Source organism: Aethalodelphis obliquidens, unplaced genomic scaffold (assembly GCF_003676395.1).
Source record: "Aethalodelphis obliquidens isolate GAN/ISIS:26980383/991018 unplaced genomic scaffold, ASM367639v1 scaffold11, whole genome shotgun sequence".
Taxonomy (NCBI): Eukaryota; Metazoa; Chordata; class Mammalia; order Artiodactyla; family Delphinidae; genus Aethalodelphis; species Aethalodelphis obliquidens.
In genome coordinates this window covers 39,921,593-39,941,261 of record NW_020837955.1, presented here as the reverse complement: position 1 = coordinate 39,941,261, position 19,669 = coordinate 39,921,593, and the positions used below count along the sequence as shown (strand labels likewise).

The 19,669-nt window shown below is 46.7% G+C and overlaps 1 protein-coding gene across 1 annotated transcript in view; it reads left to right on the top strand.

The window, feature by feature from the left end:
• CUNH10orf90 (chromosome unknown C10orf90 homolog) overlaps window positions 1-19,669 on the top strand; it is a 73,508-nt gene that overhangs the window by 23,268 nt on the left and 30,571 nt on the right. The gene's annotated exons all lie outside the window — the stretch shown is intronic.

The window sequence follows — 19,669 nt, the reverse complement described above, 5'->3', positions numbered from 1 at the left end:
CGTTGCCTCTCGCCTATTATTCAGCAAGAGTGCCTAATGTCACAGGTGCAGGAAACTTAAAATTAAGGGTCGCCCAAACCAAACTTGTTCCCTAACTCCTTTTCCAGCAGAGAAACTTCCCTTTAAAATTTGTATTCGTTTTTCTTGCGAGGAAATGCACCTCCCGACCTTCTAATCTCAGACAAAGTCTGACCGTCTTTGGTCTCCCCCGTGACACATCAGGGTTTGCTGTCTGGTCTACGTGGCCTGGAAAGCTGACCTGCTGCTTCCTTCCTGAAAATTGCCCTCACATGGCTAGTCTGGTGGTCGTGTCGGAAATGAAAAATGTGTAATTTCAAATCCAGGGAAAAGTCATAGCGACAACCACTAGCTGTTTAGGAAGTAAGTGATTTCAGTCAAAGTGTAATTGAGCTCTTTGCTTCTCTATCTCCCCTCTTCTCTCCACCTGGCTTTTGTCTAATTTTCTATCCATCTGTGCTTTTGCTAAGATAGCATGCAAGGAGAGAATGTGAAGTTGGAATTGGTCAGGTTTGCCACTCAGTTATGAAAGTTTTGGAAAAGAAAAGGGCATGAACTGATGTCCAGGGTGAAATGGTTATAATGGGATCTGTACCTCTGAATTGTTGCTAATGTCCCGTCTCCATTTGGCGGGGAGGCCCACAACCCAACATTCTCCCCTCCCGCCTTGTCCTTTTTGCTAAATGGATGTGCAGCCCCTGACAATATGGTAGCCCAGTTAAGACAAGCAGGGTTTCCAAACCCTCCTGGGCAGGGTGAATGATTTAGAAAAACAAAGGGCCAGAAGAGCACAGAAATGGCTGTGCTATTCAGGAATTAGGCTTGGTCTCAATGTTTCCTTTCCTTGAGGCCATTGAAATTGAGAGAACTCAGCCTCCTCTAAAATAACGTTTTTGTTATAAGAATGAGGATGGAATTATCCCCCAATTTAAGGCATTTATCCTTCTGTCACCAATTCTCCAACTTGCCCACTCTGTGGGCCCCGTAGCCACGTCTCTTTGCTCAGATCATACCCCTAGCTCATAATAGGGTGCCTGACCATAGGAGGTACCTAAGAGAGACTTGTGAATTATCAAGTTCATATTCACCCCTAAGAAACCGTCAGAATGCCCCTGATGATACTTTTGGGTGGGGATTCTGTATCTCTTCATTATCTCCTATTACCTGCTAAAAGCTTGCGAAGACAGGAGCCATCAGTTAAATGATGATGTGTCACCTGAGAAGTGTTTACTGAGTTTGCCAGGTATCATCGGGGTACTGCAGTAAGCAAAGCAAGGTCCCTGCTCTCGTGGAGCTTACTGTTGAGTGGCTAGAGATGGGCAACAAATAGAAGCATTAACGTGAGAAGTTTCAGGTGGGGACACAGCGTTTGCAGAGCATTAGAATCAGGTGATATGATTGAGTTGGCTACTTGTTGGCCTTTTAGGGCGGTCGGGGAAGGCATCTCTTGAGTAAGTGACATTTCAGCCGAGATCTCCTTGACGAGGAGGCCACCTTGTGAAGGTAGAGAGGATGAGCATTTTAGACAAGAGGAATGACTGGTGAGAAGCCCTTGATGGGATAAAGAATGGAGATGGTACATTCAAGGGACAAGACGAAAGCCAGTGGGGCTGGGGTGGGGGGGTGGGAAGCAGAGGGCAGAGGGGCCAGGGGAGGGGCCACGTGAGCTCAGGGAGGTGAGCAGATCACTGTGGGGAAGAGTTTGTGATTTATTTTAGGTGTGATGGAAAAGCCATGGGAGGGATTTGAGCAGAGGATTGCCATGGTTTGACTTACAGTTTCTCAAGGTCTCAGGTGGAAGCAGGACAGTCAGCAGAGCAGGAAAGCCAGCCAGGTGAGTGGTGTGAGTGGAGATGGAGAGGTGTGAGTGGTCCAGGTACGTTCTAGGTGGGTAGACTTAGCAGGACTTGCTGATGGATTCCATGCAGAGAGGAAGGAGGGGGGGAATCAAGGTAATGCCTAGATTTGGGCATAAATAAGACACTGAATTAAGGGACAGGGTGCTTAGCTCAGGTCCTGCTTAGTCATTTTCAAATGTATGAGGTGGTGAGTAGACCGCCGTATGTTCACAGGTCCCTGGGAGAAACCTTCATTGCCAGACAGACTGGATGTGTCTATAGGTTCTAAGCACTGGACCAAATTCTGCACTGAGGGGTGGCCATGCTTAAAGATGCCCATAAATTCAAGTGATGGAAAAAGTAAAACAAACAGTGAAATGCTTCTAGATGGAAATTAGAAATGTTAATGCCAGTAGAAGATTGAGAAAAGTTACCCAATTTTTAGAAAATACTGTGCTTATGTGAGACAAGGCGGACCAGAAGTTCATTCTCAGTGTTGCGAAGTTTTGAGTTTGGCCCCGGGTGCTGTTGGTATTTTGAATGCTATTGACATTTTTATCACCACCTTTTCTTTAACCGTGTAACTACAAAAGGATGTTGGTGTTTTTAACTATGATTTTTTATTTCATATCCAAGAGGTAATTTTAAAATCCTTACTATACATAATTATGAGCAAATCATGAAAGTCATTAGGAAAATAAAATTCCCTTTTTAGTCATTTTCTTTACAGGAAACTTTTCTGGAATACACCTTTTATTTTGAACCATAACATATGACCATTCCACAGTCTACTAAAAAAAACCTTTTGGTATCCTGGTCATCAAAGAAAAGACGGGATGTATTTTTCACGGGATAAAAGAAAAAAAGCATTACTTAAACTGTGCTCATATAACAAATTGAGCCAGGACTTCAGATGGCCCCACACCTAAACCTACTTAATGATGAGTAACCTTATCTGCTGTGATAATCGAGAAGGATTGGGCCATGAATCTCCCTGGTTCCTTTGGTTTGTGTTTTTACAATCCCAAATAGAAACAATACATATGTTTTCCATCACCACATTTTACTTTTAGAAAATCTGGAAAATGAAATGCCTTCATTTCAGCCACATGACTCCTATTAATCTTAATGGGAGAAAGGCCTCTTCATGGAGGAAAGGAATCATCCCTGAGTGTGTAAATAACAGCAGGCTGGTGGCCACAGTGAGGACTATCTGTGCTGCCCATCGTCAGCTGTGTCCTTGGGGGAGGGTCCTCCCAAGTCAGACCCCACTGGGGATGTGTTGGAATTGAACTGTCAGGGTCTCTTGGGAGCTCAGCACCCAGAGAGTCTTCTCTGGCCCACCTGAAGCCCTCCAGCTCTGGGCAGGGTGGGATCTGCTGTGCTTATTGGGAAACCTATCCATTGCTGGTTGAACCCCCTTCTCACTACATTCTCTTCCCCAATGCTGGAGCTTACGTATGTGACCCTAGAGCTTAAGACTGGACTTGGCCCAGAAATTCTGTTTCTATGCAGGGTTGACTGTGTTCGTTGCTGTCAGGGGCCTGGGGCTGGGCAGAGGTCTGTCATGAATCTCACTGTGTGTTCCTCTCCACTTCCCCCACCCCGGTGCAGATATTTGCATCCCTTTAAATCTGACTGAAGTGGTCAGGGCATCTTCGGAGGTGAGAAGCCTTAAAGGAAAAATGCGGAAGAGGCCGGGGCTGGTGTTCCCCGCCTCAGGCTCATTTTCGCATTTGAAGTTCACCCGAGGGCCTCTGATCTCCCTGCAGGCGGCTCCACGTCCTTCCCTCTTCCTTGCTCCCCAGCAGAAAAGCCGCTGCATGACACAAGGAGGGGCCCGGGCACAGTCAAGGGACAGACCAAGGCCTCTGGGGCTGGAGAGCAGAGACCCCTCCCCAGCGCTCCTGCAGGGCCAGGAGGATGGCTCGGTTTGTCCCACTCAAAGGACAGCTGTCATCCCACTATATAAGATGGCCCCAAACCTAACCCACATTGACCTTCACTGGCCTTCATCCAGTAAGTTGGCAGAGTGGGCAGGAAGTAGACTTCCGGCATGGGGGGAGGACATGGGTCAAAGACTGAACAGACTGTCTTCCTGCCTATCTATGCCTCCTTGTGTGTATATTGTTCCTAAATTTGAAAGGAAGGATAAAGTCTATCTGTATCCCTTATGGATCATGTTTTTAAGGCTGTGCCTTAGACATGGAGCACCTTAGGGCTGCATAAACTATGATGGAGGCTCACCTTTGCCCAATGCATTATTCTTTCTGAGTTTTCACATTGTCCTGTGTTCTCACAGAGCAGGATGGTTATTATCCCATTGTATAGATGAGTAACTTGAGGCCAGATGGACGGGCTGACCTGTGCACCATCACTGATTAGGGGGAGGCAGAACCAGGAGGGAGTAGAGCTCCAGGTTTCTGGTGTGTATTCTGAATTCTTTCCATCATTTGCGTTCCAAATGTCTTCCATCTTTCTGAGATGACATCTCGGTACAAACTTGACATCCTGGGCAGATTGGTGACCCTCCCTTGCTGAGGGATCACGCAGATACCAGGTAAAGGGACCCGACCTTGGTGGGATTCCAAGCAGCTGATGACCCATCTCTGCTCACCAGCAAATTGACGGAAACTGTAAACCCTGCTGAGATGCACCAGGTTGTTTTAATAAGTATGGCGCAGGATTTTACAAACATGTCTGTGCCGTTTTTGGTGAATCAGCAAATACAGAGATAGCGAGTCATAGAACAGAGTAACTGAGAAGTGACGTTCAACTACTATCTGAAAACTGTTACTCTGTGAAGTTTTTTTTTTTTTTTTAACGTATCACAAATGACTATTTTTTAAAAGTTTAAGTTTGAGGTAATCTTCAACGTACAGTGCAAAGGTAGCACAGAGTTTCCTTGTACCCCTCACCCTGCTTCCGCTAATGCTAAGATGTACGATGTTAACAACGACCATTTTAAAAAACATTTTCTTAAATCAACAAGATGCAATGCAGCCTAAAGACCAACTGCCTGGAAAGTCACTTTTAAGGGATGCTGTGCTTAGCGCACAGCTTGACCCCAAAGAGTCCTTTGAAAAACACCAGGAGAAACAGAGTGGCTCCAAGGACAGGAGGGAACTGGACAGAACCAGAGAGTGTGAAATGCAGTGACCCACCTTCCTAAGAGAAGTTGTGGAAATCTCGTTTGGGGTGTTCAGAAGTTTTAAAGCCCGTGAAAACCAATCCACTACGCTTTTTTCTTACTGCTTTGAGATCAAGAATAAGTTAGGTATTCTGACCAAAAAAAAAATGGGAGGGAGTTTTGGTATGGGAAAAAAAGTGCACATCCTACCATCATTCTGTATAATTCACTGCCAGAGGTGCCAGTTCATATAAAACAACACTCAGCTGTATTAACTGAACATTTAAAAATGTCACAAGAAAGTGATTTCCTACTCTAGCCAATATGAGACAGCTAGAAAGAATAAAAATACATGGGGCCTCTCTCCGTTCCCCAGGCTCGTGTATTAGATACTGGTTCAGAAGGAGCTTGTAATTTTTTGTGATTTTTGCCTCCTCCACTTTGCTCCAAAATAATGATTTTTCAGTAAGGTGACAAGTTTATTTTTGCAAAGAAATCCCTCCCCTCTTTCGGATGTAAGGGAGATGCTTCTGCCAGACACACATACTCACTGTAGCAATTAGAAACAATTCAATATCTTCCCGTTTCTCCGTACCTAAGTGGCTTCTTGGGACAAGCCCATAAACTAAGTATGTTTTGTTCCTTCTGACAAGAAGTAAATAAGTGAGGAAGTCCACGTGAAACCCGAGGGATTGGAGAGTGAGCACTTGTTGGGTGCAACGCCACCTGTTTATTTCATAGGGAGATGATGGCCTTTGGGGGGAGAGGGTGGGGAATGAAAGAACATGTGCTGTACACGCCTCATAGTCTTGGGAGATGGAGACGGAGAAAACCAGCTGGCCTCAGGGTCTCATCCTCTGCGTATAGACTGCGTCCTGGCAGGCTCTGATTCAGGCTCTCTTGGCTGCTGGATTTATTCTTTGTTACTATTTTCACGTGGCCTGTGCTTCTCTGCAGAGGCCTTGGGGAGTCTCTCCAATTCTGATTTTCAAAAATAGTTCTTCAAAGGGTGCAGCATTCTTAGAAGAAGATGCACACAGGGCCACATGTTTCCAGCTGAGTTTGGGTTGACATGATTGAGGTTTGTAAAAAGCATCTGAGAAAACCAGAAGAATGCCGTCAGCCCGGCAAGGAAGTGCTTCCAGCGGGTGGCAATAGCGCTGAGAAGGAGAACCCAGAGCCTTTTCCACGGGAATCCCGCAGCCTTGGAATTCACTTCCTTTTCTGACATGGAACCCTCGGAGGTATTTATATCTTCTCCAAATGGGGTTTCCAGATCCTGGAGTGGAAATGAGGGTCTGGCTGGGGTTGGAGGGAGGAACCCGCCTGACCTGGGAAGGCGGGAAGTGGAAGTATTGTATGTCAGGCGATCGCCTCTCCTCCTGGCCCAGCACCACAAAGCAAAGAAATAGGGGATTCTTTACAGCCAGTCCTGAAACCACACGTGGAAATTGACTGCGTACAGGAAAACACTTTGAGGAAGGGAATTCTGGGATCAGAGCCCTCAAGAGTATTCTAAAATCCCTGATTTTGTAGCTCACTCTCTGGGCCCAGACTTTGATCATTTTAAGCACTTCAAATTGGCTCATTAATTTTGTTCATTTCCTTCACAACTCAGCAGGGAATCAACCAGTTTCTGGCTTACGTCCAGTGACCGCCGAGTTAAGGTTAAAGATTTGCTGCTTCTAACACCTGATGATTTCTGTCTTCATCTTAATTATATTAAATGAGTCCCAAGCAGATTCATAGGCCCATTTTCTACTCATTTTTGAAAAGAAGGGGAAATGCAGTGTATATTCAAATGATGGCCAGAGAACAGGCAGTCCAAACAAGGATGACAGCCGCGCCGATGCTGGGGGCTGCATTGTGATACGGCAACATTTAGCCTCCGAGCGTGGAAGGCGTCGTGGGCTGTTGCTCTAAAATGTGGGAATGTCAGGATGTGCCTGTGTGTGGACCACCCGGGGGCTCACGTCAGATCAGCCCAAGGGGATCACGGCTTTCATCTGGCCGTGAGCTACTGTGGATGAGCCCTCAATTGCTGATTCAGCCGGAGGCCTCCCTGAACTGCCTGGAAGTGTTAGTCTCATTACAGATACTAACACATTTTGTGTTTTGCTGCCCTTTGGCTTTCAAATCAGCCTTTTCTACATCACTTTGACATGTTCATGAACTAGAAGAGCCCTCGGGGCTCCATTAGTCAGCTCCCACGCAGCGGCTTCATTCATCGTTGGGTCATTTGGACTTCTCAGAACAGGCGACAACACCCTCAGTTCGGTGCGGGAGCCAGAATGAGCTGTTTGGCGGTTCTACGCCTGGTCTGTCCGAGTGATGTCTGTTGATTCTGTGGTAGGGCCATTATTCCCCAGGGGACTGAGCCCTCCTCCTTAGATCTGTGCCTTTTGCCCTTGGCTTGTTTGCCGACAGAGGACCAGAGCAAACTGGCCACCGATGCAGGCCAGGTCTGTGGACCATCTTGGGAGCCCACTAGAGTGGATTCCTAGTGGAGGCATTTCTGGGCTGAAAAGTAAGTTCACATGGGATTCTGCTGGGCATTGCCAAAGTTCCCTGCCCTGCAAACTGCAATGAAAGGCTTTTTCTTTTAATAAGCGAGTTAAGTCCATTTGTATTCATGGAAAGACTGATGTCTGGTGCCAACTTTGTCATAAATGCATAATTTGTTTGGTTATATTTGCTATATCTCTTCATCTCTAACATATGTGTTCATTGCTTTTTATTTATAATTTTTTCCTAGTTTTTAAGAAGGTTTGGATCTTCGTTCTAGTCATTACATTTCCACTGGTACCTTTTGAAAATTGTAGTTAGTTTACAATGTTGTGTTGGTTTCAAGTGTACAGCAAAGCAGTTCAGTTATATATGTATTCTTTTTCAGATTCTTTTCCATGACCGGTTATTACAAGATATTGAGCATAGTTCCCTGTGCTATACAGTAGGTCCCTGTTGTTTACCTATTTTGTATATTGTAGTGTGTATCTGTTCATCCCGAACTCCTAATTTCTCTCTCCCTTTGTACTTGTACTTTTTTTTCTTTTTTTTTTTTTTTTTTTTTTTGCGGTACGCGGGCCTCTCACTGTTGTGGCCTCTCCCGTTGCGGAGCACAGGCTCCGGACGCGCAGGCCCAGCGGCCATGGCTCACGGGCCCAGCCGCTCCGCGGCATGTGGGATCTTCCCAGACCGGGGCACGAACCCGTGTCCCCTGCATCGGCAGGCGGACTCTCAACCACTGCGCCACCAGGGAAGCCCTGTACTTGTACCTTTTTGAATGTCCTTCGTCCCTAGTCTGAGAGCAGCTGAAGGGATGAGAGAGGCTGGGAAGCTGGAGGGCTGGTCTGGAGTCTTTAAGACTGTTCTTCCACATTCGTGCTCTCCTTGTGGTGCGTGGCAGGACTGCACATCCCTCCACTTTGACAGTCTGCTGTGGCCGGTGAAACTGAGCTATCGGTGGACTTGGGAGTGGAAGCCCTGATGGGCCAGTGCAGACAGTCTGTGCCGTTTCTCTCAGGGGTCACAGAAGCAGAGGCCCAGGTGGGGCCTCCATGAGCCTCTGTGATGAGCAGAGCCCCTTGGGCTGGCTCTGGGGGTGTAACTTGTGCTGAGCCCACCTGGGAAGGGGCTCCAGGGAAGATTCTGATTCAGTAGGTCAGAGGTGAGGGCTGAGGCTCTGCGTCTCTAACAAGGTCCCAGGTGTGGTTGGTGGTGACGTTCATAGACCGCATTTTTAGTAGCCAGGTACTGAGCCACAATAATGTGTTTTTGTTCTTTGTTTCTTCACCGCATTGTAACCTAACTTAGCAGTTCTCACAGTGTGGCTCCTGGAATAGCAGCCTCGGGACCACCACCTGGGAACCCAGAAATGCCTATTGCTGGGCTCTACTTCATGTCTACTGAGCTGGAAGCGCTGGAGCTGGGCTGCCCTGGATAGTGGATTTCAGCAAGGCCTCCCTGTGATTCTGATGCGTGCTACCGCTAACCTGGCCGATCCAGACCCATACCTTGACAGGTGGGGTCAGATCAGTTATGACTTGCATTTAGTTTTGAGTAACAACACATCCAAAAAGCAGTGGCTTGAAAATATAAGGGTTTATTTTTGTTATAAAAGAAATCCAGGGGTGGGCAAACAAGGACCTGCTATATAGCACAGGGAACTCTACTAAATATTTTGTAATAACCTATAAGGGAAAAGACTCTGAAAAAGAGTCTTTTATACGTATGTATACATACGTATAACTGAATCACTGTGTTGTACACCTGAAACTAATACAACATTGTAAATCAACTGTACTTCAGTTTTTAAAAAAAGATATCTAGGGTTGGGCAATCTGGGGCAGGTATGGCAGGCCCACAGTGTCCTCAGGAGCTCACGCCTCTGCTTTCTGCTCCACTTTCCTTCAGGTGTGACCCTCATCATGATGCTTGTAGAATAGTTGCCAGGACTCCAGCCATCACGTCCACATCCACAGTGAATACCAGCTGAACATCCCCTCTTGAGACCCTCCCGGAAGTTCTCCCAAAGGACTTCTGCTTTTATCTCACTGGTTGGAACAGTAGCACACCACAGCAAGTGTGATTTTTGAGCTGGGCCCATTATCATCTTGAACAAAACGAGGATTCTCTAAGTTAAGAAAAAAGATAAGAATGGATATTGAGTAGGCAACCAGCCGAGTCTACCAGAGGTGGTGGGGACTTAAGGTCTTCAGTGATGATGTTAAAGGCATGGAGAGAGCATTCTGTGAGCTGAAAGAGTTGTTGGATCTCGTCAGAGAGTAGGAGGTTTTAATTTACTGGTTCAGGGGAGAAGCAACTCTGGGTATGGGTATATTTCAGGTATGGAATGTGGCTGTAGGAGTGGGGACTGGAGTGGAGGTGATGGTACTGGTTATAGGAGTGGAGGTGATGTCATTGGTTGGGAGGGGAGTAGGAGTGGAGGTGATGATCACTGGCCGTAGGAGTGGAGGTGATGTCATTGGTTGGGAGCTGGATGGAAATGATGGTCATTGGCTGTAGGAGGGGCTGGAGCAAGCAGTCCTTGACGTGAGGTCGGGAATTTTACTGTTTTTCCTGCTGCATCCCAAGCATTCTGTATCAGTACCTGGTATATAGTAGGTACTCAGTGGATAGCTGTTGAAGATAAAGAGATCAAGCAATTTCTTTGAAAGAGCAGGTAATACACACGCACACACGCGCGCACACACACACACACACACACACACACACGATTCTGGGATGAGACCTGGCTCTGAGCGGGCATTTCACTCTGCAGGAGCCTTAACTAAGATTCTTCTCTGCTGCTCCCTTTGACCCCTGGCAGGTCGGTTTGATTTTTTTTATCAGTTTTTACCGTGCAGCATAACCTGCTTGGTTATTCTCAGAGCACCCAGGAAAAGCCAGAGGAGGAGGAGAGATGAAAGCCTGACAGAATTATTAAACAGAATGGAAAGGTGGCCATCAACAGCAATAAATCTCCCAAATCACAGTGTGATAATGAACCCGTGCTTTTGTGCACCACTGGTATGGCCCAGGGTGGTCCTGTCTAGTTATAAGCTATACGCAAAATGGAAATGAAAGGGGAAAACAGCCGTGCATTACACTAGAAATGTGCTATACCTCCCAAAGAAAACCACTGTGAACATTTTTATGAGTGACAGATTGTCAATGATTTTTATGTTTTTAATATTTCAAATTTGACAGTGATAATTAATTGCTTTTATAATTTACAAAATGATTTTTTAAAGGAAATACGCCTTACTGAAAAAAATTATCACCTCAAATAGTCACTTTTGGAAACTAGCAGCAAGTTTTGAGAAAAGCTTAAAATGTGTTTTCTGTGCTTCAGGAATCTGAGTCATGCTTTGGGATAAAGGATTATGGGACAACTGATACTTTGGGACTCTGTTTCCTTGGTGTCAGGTAGAAAGGTGTGATCTAATCATTGACTGGGACTTGTGTCTCTTATCACCTGCAAGAAAGTCCAGGTAATTCATTTATTAGAAAACAGGCAGGTTTGTGTGTGTTTTCATGTGTGCATGTGTGTATGTATGTGTGGGTTTTATTTTTGCCTTCCAAATATTTGTTTGTATGTTTTGAGATTTTTGTTCTACAGTCTTAAAACTGTAAGATAATAACATAATTGGAAAAAGAGCTCCGTCCAGTTTCTCAGTGTCCATTCTAGATACTCTCAATGCATGAATGACCCTTTACTGTACATGAAAGCTGTGTGCAAACTCCTCACGTATTATCTTTTTTTTAAGTTGAAGTATAGTTGATTTACAATGCTGTGTTAGTTTCAGGTGTACAGTGCAGTGATTCAGATGTATATATATATATCTCTCAGATTCTTTTCCCTTATAGGTTATTACAAAATATCGAGTAGAGTTCCCTGTACTATACAGTAGGTCCTTGTTAGTTATCTGTTTTATGTATAGTAGTGTGTATGTGTTAATCCCAAACTCCTAATTCATACCTTTCCCCCTTTCCCTTTTGGTAACCATAAGTTTGTTTTCTATGTCTGTGGGTCTCTTTCTGTTTTGTCAGTAAGTTCATTTGTATCTTTCTTTTTAGATTCCACATATAAGCACTATTATATAATATTTTTCTTTCTCTGATTTACTTAGTATGATAATCTCCAGGTCCACCCATGTTGCTGCAAATGGCTTTTCCTTCTTTTTTCATGGCTGAGTAGTATTCCATTTTCTGTGTGTGTGTGTGTGTGTGTGTGTATTGCAGGATCATATGGTAACTATTTTTAGTTTTTTAAGGAACCTCCATACAGTTCTCCACAGTGGCTTTAACCCACATGATATCTTGAAACTTGACCCTAGAACAATAACAATGAACATACTGCATCTTCCCCCTTTTCCCTCTGAATACAGGTTCTTCCAATGCCAGGGCTTGCCTATTTTGTCCTAACACCGTACTGACATCTTAACAACAGTTGTTGGCACCCCCCACCGCCCCTATCTGCTCCAGGTTCCAAAAAGGGAAGGCTCCTTTTAGAGGTCTGGAGCTACTGCCACCACTTTTCCCAAGTCGGTTTTATTTCTTGGCCGTCGCCCCTCCCCACTTAGGTCTCCTTCTTTAGGGAGAAATATTTACCGCTTACAGCAGAAGAAACCTGTTTACTGTCTAGGAAGGGCTCATATGGACAGGAAGTCTCGTTTCCTGGAAAGGAAAGGACTCGCTCGTGTGTTTCCGCTGGCCCCGCTGCCTTTGGACGCCCCTTCATCCTTGCTGTCTGATCTTCAAGTTGCTGTCTGTTCCCCTGATTTTCTTCTCTTCCTGAAGGCGCCAGCTCCAGCTCTGCTCCGGCCGAGTGGATGGGCTTTGGGACGTGCAGGTTCCCAAACACAGCTTCTCTTCCCGATCCGATCCTCTCCTCTCTGCCAGGAGCCGTTTATCTCATTTGCTGCTGCCCCCGCTCTTTCCCCCCTTTCTGACTCCCTGCCTGGGCTGCAACATCTCTGTGTAGAAATTTAACAGAAATATGCTGAAACAATTATTGGCTGATTTTAAACAGAAGTCTAGATAGGGTGGGAGGCAGGGTACCAAATGGACACCTCTTTCCATGAGGAAATCAAGTTTTCATCTGCCGCCAGAAGATGAAGCCTTGACCAGTTAAAAAGCAGAGAAAGTACCCACCAGCCTTGTCCATTGTAAAAGCTTGTCGTTTGCTTTCTCTGTTGGTTGTTTCTCTATGGGTCATCAACAGACTCTGTTATGTCATCTTCTGTGTACTGTAATTGCAGGTAGTTTGAGGATTTCTCTCCTGTTAAAAGGGGAGAGAATTTCACCTGCTGAAGAAATTGTGTGTGTTTTGAGTACCCAGGGTTACCGCCTTTTCCTTCCTCTTTAGCGATATGTGTGTCCACGAATTAGCATGTATTGAGCAGAGACTATCTTGCCTTTCCCCTCAGCAGCAGCCTCCCGTGTCCCTGTGTCAAAATTGGGGACAGCAAAATCCTGCCTAAAGTGAGGGGGTCCGCGATTCACCCCCGGGCGCTGTTCAGAGTGGCTTTCCACTTGATGGATACACAGTCCTCTCCAGCTCACTTCTTTGATTTCCAGTGAGATGCACAGTTATGGGGTTTGCTGGAGGAAAGCCCACAGGTGAGGCAGGAAGATCAGGTAGGTAAGCTATACATAAAAGGTAGATGCAGGAGCTTTAAAAAGGTGGTGATGGGTGGCGGGAAGTCTGGGGCCACTCAGGGTAGTGGCAAGTAACATGAGATTTTTAGGAGAGCCTGAGACCCACCGTAGTTGCATTTAGAAACTGGTATTTTTATCGATGACCCAGAAATATCAACACAAGCTTCAGTTACTGTTATTTCTAAGACAGTCTGTTGTAAGATGGTCTAGCGTTTGAGGGGAGAAAATATAACTTCCCGAAACATTAAAATGTGGGAGAAAATGTGGTCTTGGATTCAAGGAAGCCCACTTGGCTTGGAAACATCTCTTTGGTTGATTGGCTGGTGTTAGAAGGTAGGAAGGTGTATGGAGATGAGACCCAAACCCTAAGAGAAGATCTTTCTAGAGAGCTGGTTTCAGTTTTGACACCAAAACACCTGTAACAACTCTAAGCTAACTTGGAGATAAATGACTCTAAGATGTGTCCCCTATGTTATCTACCTGCCTTGGGCTGTTAAGGGTCCCCACACAGCTATGCTCTCTGGGACTGTGCGTGGTTTTCATGGTTTTCTCGCTCATCCTCTGCGATTCCACTGACAGAGTCTGGCGACTGTGCTGGTCCGCTGCTTAGCAACCGCCCTCCACTTGCGCGTTTCCTATCGTGAGCCCGAATTGCCACAGTTTTAGAATTATGTGACAGGGTGGGGCTCGTCTGAGAACACGAAAGATTATGTATCACCTCAGTACTTGGAAAGAAGCAGTAAAGGGTCTTTTTCTATCAAATGGGCTCATTGTGACACTTTCTGGCCCGTGGAGGCACCTTGTCTTGAGGCTCGGGCAGCTTTTCCTCATTTTGTGCTAAGGGTCTGCGTGCGCTGGGGGTGCCCTTGCCTGGCCCAGATTCAAGTCTCTTCTTGGCTGGTCTTGATGCTGTGTCGGTGAGGTCTCCATTCTCCCCTCCCTGCCCTGCACTTGGGGCAGCTCAGGGCCCACATTTCAGCGCAGAGACGCGCCCTGCTGGAACTTCGCCCTGAGGTCTGCAGTTGGACATGGTGAGGTCAGGAACAGAAAATCCAGCACGGCCCACTGCCCTGACTGTACTGCTGCCCGCCGGCCCCGCCTGACGCCCTGACTGTGGTCAGCCCCTCGTTTTCAGGACTCATTCACGGCTCATCACTACCTTCCCCAGAATCACACCCCGTCAAGTCTCAGGGAAGCAATGGCCCTGAGATGCTGAACTCTCTTCTCCTGAAAGCTTTTTTCCTAATGGATACAGTGATGTCTTTACCTTAAAACAGCTGACTTTGTGCTCGCTATTCAGATTTTTGGTATTGAAAGTATATTGTTTATGGATACTTACATAGGTGGGAACATTATAGACAAAAGCAGTGAGTCAGGCAACACGAAATTTAGGCAAGTGGTTCTGTCTGGGTGAGTATGATCCAGAAGGGGCTCAGATAGGAAAGCTGAAGCCCAGGGAAAGTTCTGCTTCTTAATCTAGGAGGCTCACAGGTGCTCTAATATCTTTAATTACAAATATAATACATTTCACAACAAAAAATGAGCTTTGGAGGAGCACAGAGAAGCACCGTGTAATGGTCCGAGGAGCTCGTCTCTGAGTCAAAGATGAGAGTTTAATAGAGGGAATTCATGGCTGTTGGGCAGATCTTTTGGTTGGTTTTGGTTTACGTCCTAGAGCCTAGCTCAGCTCTGAGTAGGTTGACTAGCTTTGTAGGAGCTAGTTGACTAGCTTTGCTAGTGAGTATTTGAGCTATAGAATATCAACCCAGTGGGTATCGCGTTTTAGAGAAGGGAATGGAGGTTGTGGCTGTTGAAAGGAAACCTGTGGGACCCCAGCCCCTCCAAGCATCAGCCTCACCATGCTCAGCCTATCCTCACTGGCTGGGATGCCAGGACTCAGGGACAGAGAGGCTGGAAGGAATTGCAGACAACTGGCATTTTAAGAGAAGTCACCACTCTCATCAGTGCCTGGTAGTCATGGGCTCGTTTCCTTTTTGTGTACAAGACATCTCAGAAAATAGGATGAGAATCTTCCAAGAATCTCGATTATTCCAGTGGTTCCCAGGACCCTTTTTCTGCCCCCCGTATGCAGGAGGTCTGGATGTGTCCCACCCCCACTGGCAGCCGTGCCTGTCTCCCCTTAGGTGGCCTCAGCATAGGGAAGAGATGACACCTGGTCAAGAGTCACTGCCTTGTTTAAAGTGAATAACTTTTAAAACTTTATAGAGTATTCCAAAAGAAAAAGAAAGACAGCAAAAGCAAAGAGTACAACACAGGCAAAGTGTGAAAAGCAAGTCTCTCTCCCGCCCCCAGTTCCTGGTCCTGAGTCGCCCTCTCCCAAGACAATCCAGTTCCCAGGATGTTCTGAGCAGATAAGCACTGACTGGGGAAGCGGATCTGGCACACTGTCCACACTCTGTTCACTTGATAATGAATCTTAGAGATGATTCCCCCTCTACCCAGGAGAGTGTGTCTTATTCTTTTTCGCTGCTGCGAAGCAGGGAAGTGCTGTAATTTATTTAACGGTCTCCTGCTGATGAGCACAAGGTGGTTTCCAGACCTTTGATATTACAATGTGGCAACAAGCAACACGTTGTACACCTTTTAGACCCACTGCGTTATTAGAGCTGAGCACAGACAGCTGATAAATTACATCCTGCATCTGCACTTGCCATAGGACGTAACCCAGCATCATTGTTTCTGGAATAATAATGATAATGGACATTTATTAAATGTTTACTGTGTATCAGGTACTGTGCTAAACACCTTAGCTGGATCATTATTTTGTTATAGTATTACCTTGATTTTAACATTTAGTATTTATATTAATAATATGCTTACATTGTTTATCATATAAAATACGATTATATACATTCCATAAATATATTGCTTATTATTTAAATAGGTAAATTTATTATAAAAATAAATATATTAAAATTAAACATATAATATTTAACATTATTACCTTGTTATAGTATTATCTCAATTTTATAGATGAGGCCAGAGAGCATATAAGTGGTGGAGGGGGGATTTGAACCCAAGGTATCTTCCCCCGGAGTCAATGTGCTAAACCACCCTTTCAATTATCTACCGTCTGGAAGGTCTTTTGAGCTCCTAAGGGTACCAGGGAGCACGGTCTCTTCAGAGCCACGTGCATGAGAGCAGTGCATGTAGAGGGGCTCCCGAGTGAACCCCGGGCACGTCTGGCCAGAACTGGTGACCACATGTCGTTGCTGGGTGAGCACATGCACGTCGGCATCGATGACGCCTGTCCCCTCGAGGCAGCACTGCAGCCCATCTGCCTGTCTCTGGGAGAGCGTGGCGTGCAGAAGTCAGCACGTTAGACGCGGGCTCATCAGATGTTTTGAGCACAATTCTCATTTTATTTTTAGTAGAACCAAAAGTATTTTCTGGAAGCCGCGAGAAGCAACAAGAGGGAGCACACGTGACTGTGTCTGCTTCCCCAGTGGAACAGAAGCTGGTTAAAGATCCCCTTCCTGATGGGTCTAGCTCTCCAAGCAACAGCTGTCAGTCTAGTGACCTCTCTGAACCCGCAGAGAGTCAACAGCAAAGCGTCCCGAAACTCAGCTTCCCTTTACCCGGGTCCCTTTGCCCCTTCCAAGGTTTATGCACATCTCTGCAGGAAGACCGCAGTGTTCAGACAGAAAGAGAGTTCCTGGAAGGTAAGGAGCGAGGGAGGTATAGGGTTGAGATGATTCTTCCTTAATCTTCATAGGGAACATGGTGCAGGGTCTTCCCGGGCCCTGGTTCACTTGAGCTTCCCTTAGGAATCTGCCTTTTCTCCAACTGTACAAGCAGAGAAGCAGCAGGACCAGCAGGTTTAAATAGTGGGCAAGTTCTACCTCCCAAGCAGCGAGAAGACAGCACTGCATGGGTCAGGAAATCCCAGCCCTACTGTGCACGAGGCCAGCATTGCCTGAAGCTGAGAAGAAGGCCACTCCCAGGTGCCCGGCAGGTTCTCGGGCCTCGTTAGGGAAGAGTTGAGACCCGGGGTGGCTGCCCTGAAGGCAGCGGGTGCGCCAGACTGAGGGTGGTCCTCAGTAACTGACTGGCCAGGATAATGGCCGGGGCGTGGAGACCCCACATGTGCCAGGCTCTCAACAAACAGAGTGCACTGACCTCACAGTGCCTTGAAGATAGGTCCCCGTCTCAGCCTCTCACAGAAGTCAAACCAGGCCATCATTTCTCTAAAGGCCAAGTGGCTGACCCCTACGAATATTGCAGCGACCATTGATATATAAAAAAACATAGGAATAAAATAGAAAAAAGATCTGTGGTGCCCAGTTATAACAGAGGAAAATTTAGATTTCCTATCACTCTAAAGATTTTCCCAAAGAGCTGTGGATAAGGACAGAAAGGAAAAGATTATAGAGCTTTGGATTATAAAAGTTAACATATTTATGGTAATTGATAAAAACGTTTTTTCCTGAAACCCAAGTGAATCTCTAGCTCATTATTCATCAATACATTAAAGGAGTATGTATTGAATACCCACTGTATACCATCAAAGAAGCATTTATTAAACACCTACTGTGTGCCAGGCACTGTGCACAGTGCTTCCTCCCCTCCAGGTGCTCTCAGTCCGGTACCGGAGACATCGGGGTTGTAACTGTGCCTGTGATGAGCCATCAGGAAGCGGAGGACGGCCCCAGATGCTGCAAGGAGGGGCTGGACAGAGACACCTTCCTCAAGGAAATGATTTTGAGAAAGAACTTGAAAGCTGATTAGAGGTTTAAAAATCAGACCGTAAGGTGAAGAGCATTGCAGGCTGAGGGAAAAGCACACACAAAACAAAGAATGGATGGAAAGAGCATGGCTCATTAGGGGTCCAGGGGACCGGAGTGCAGGGGTGGAGGGGGGGCTAGTGTGAATCCAGGGTCCCGTGGGTCGAGTTGGAAAGTCCGTATAAATCCACTAAAAGAGTCTGGACTGAAGCCTGGGCCAAGTCCTTGAAGGGGAAGAGACCTAATTAGATTTGCTCTGAAGGTGATTGTCTCCTGGACAATGTGGAGGCCGGATGGGAGAGGGCCAGGCAGGGAGGCTGAGACTGGCCAGAGATGAGTACAGACCATGCCGCTGGGGAGGACTGGCCACAGTAGTAGAGACTTTGAAGATAATGGACAAAGCTTTGTCATGAGTAATGGAGAAGATGAGTGTGTCAGGACTGCCCTTGCGTCACTGGATCTGTGGAGGGGAAGGATGGGAGGAAACCGTGGCTTCCCCGAGTATAGGGTGAGCTGGAATAAAGGTTCACAAGAGATGGAAACAGTACCACAGAAAGTGTAATTAGCTCTAGCCGTAGGGGGTTGGGGGACAGATATCTGGGTTAGTGGTTAGGCCTGAAGCAGGGATGGGGGAGCAACAGGGAAATCTCCAGAAAAAAACTGGAGCAAATGCTTAGAAGAACAAGGAGAAGGATTTGCGAACCCCTAAGCAGCATGTTGTTGGTAGAGCATCAAAATTGGTGGCTGTAGGGCAACACCCACCATGAACGAGCCATGAGAAGTCTGCTTTCCTTGTAGGGCTTGTAGGTAGTAGGGAGCATTGATGGATTTGGGGTGGAGACAGGACAGCTGGTCCAGACCACAGAGGATCTGGGTGTGAATGGCAGAGGTTATAATGGGGGGTCAGTTAAGACATTCATGGGACCGTGGAGATGCGTCCTGTGGCCACCTCTCCACGCCCAACAGAACTAGCTGCTTCTGGGCACCTGGGCTGGCAGTGTGGAGAGAGGCGTGGTGAGCATGACACGGTCCAGCCCTCAAGGGAGTCACAGGCCTGTGGGGTTAAAGCATCCTGTGACGGGCCCACTGATGCTGCCAAGTGTGTGAAGTGTGCTCCACGGCAGGTACACAGAGGAGGCAGGAGGGGGCGTTTTCCTGAAAAACTCAGCCTAGAGGTAGGAGGTCACTGGGTGGGCACCAAAGGGGCTTCGTGGAGATGGGAAGGCATGTGTACGAGGAGTGAGGGGACCACTCGTGAGTCTCAGAACCGGAGAGGGTTGGTAAGGCTGTGGTTAGGGCTCGTGTGGTGAGGGGAGTCAGGGAGCCCAGATGGGAAGAGTGGGCTGGGACAGACCCTGTGTTCCAAGTGGAGCAGTTGGTCAGTGAGGGCTAAGTGAATACGTATGAATCGCCCACTTTCACCGCCCCAAAGGCAGCCCTGCCCGAAATGCTGTGGCATGAACTCATCCTCTGATCTCTTCCACCAAGGAGTGTCAAAATGGCTTCAGGATGGAGCCCAGTCCCGCGCTGAGACAGAGAGAGTTCCAATTATGAATGTAAAGCCAGAGCTAGTCTCTGGTAGATTAAGGGGAGGGAGAGATAATTGAACACCGTTCCTCTGTCTTACATCATTAGCGTAGCAAAGATAAGGTAAATTAATACACGGTCCCCAAACAACCCAACTGAAATAATTGTACAGGACACACGTAATAGGAAGCGCAGAATAGAAAAAGTTTCTTTGCATCGGGAGCAAAGGCATTTTGAACGTCAGAAGC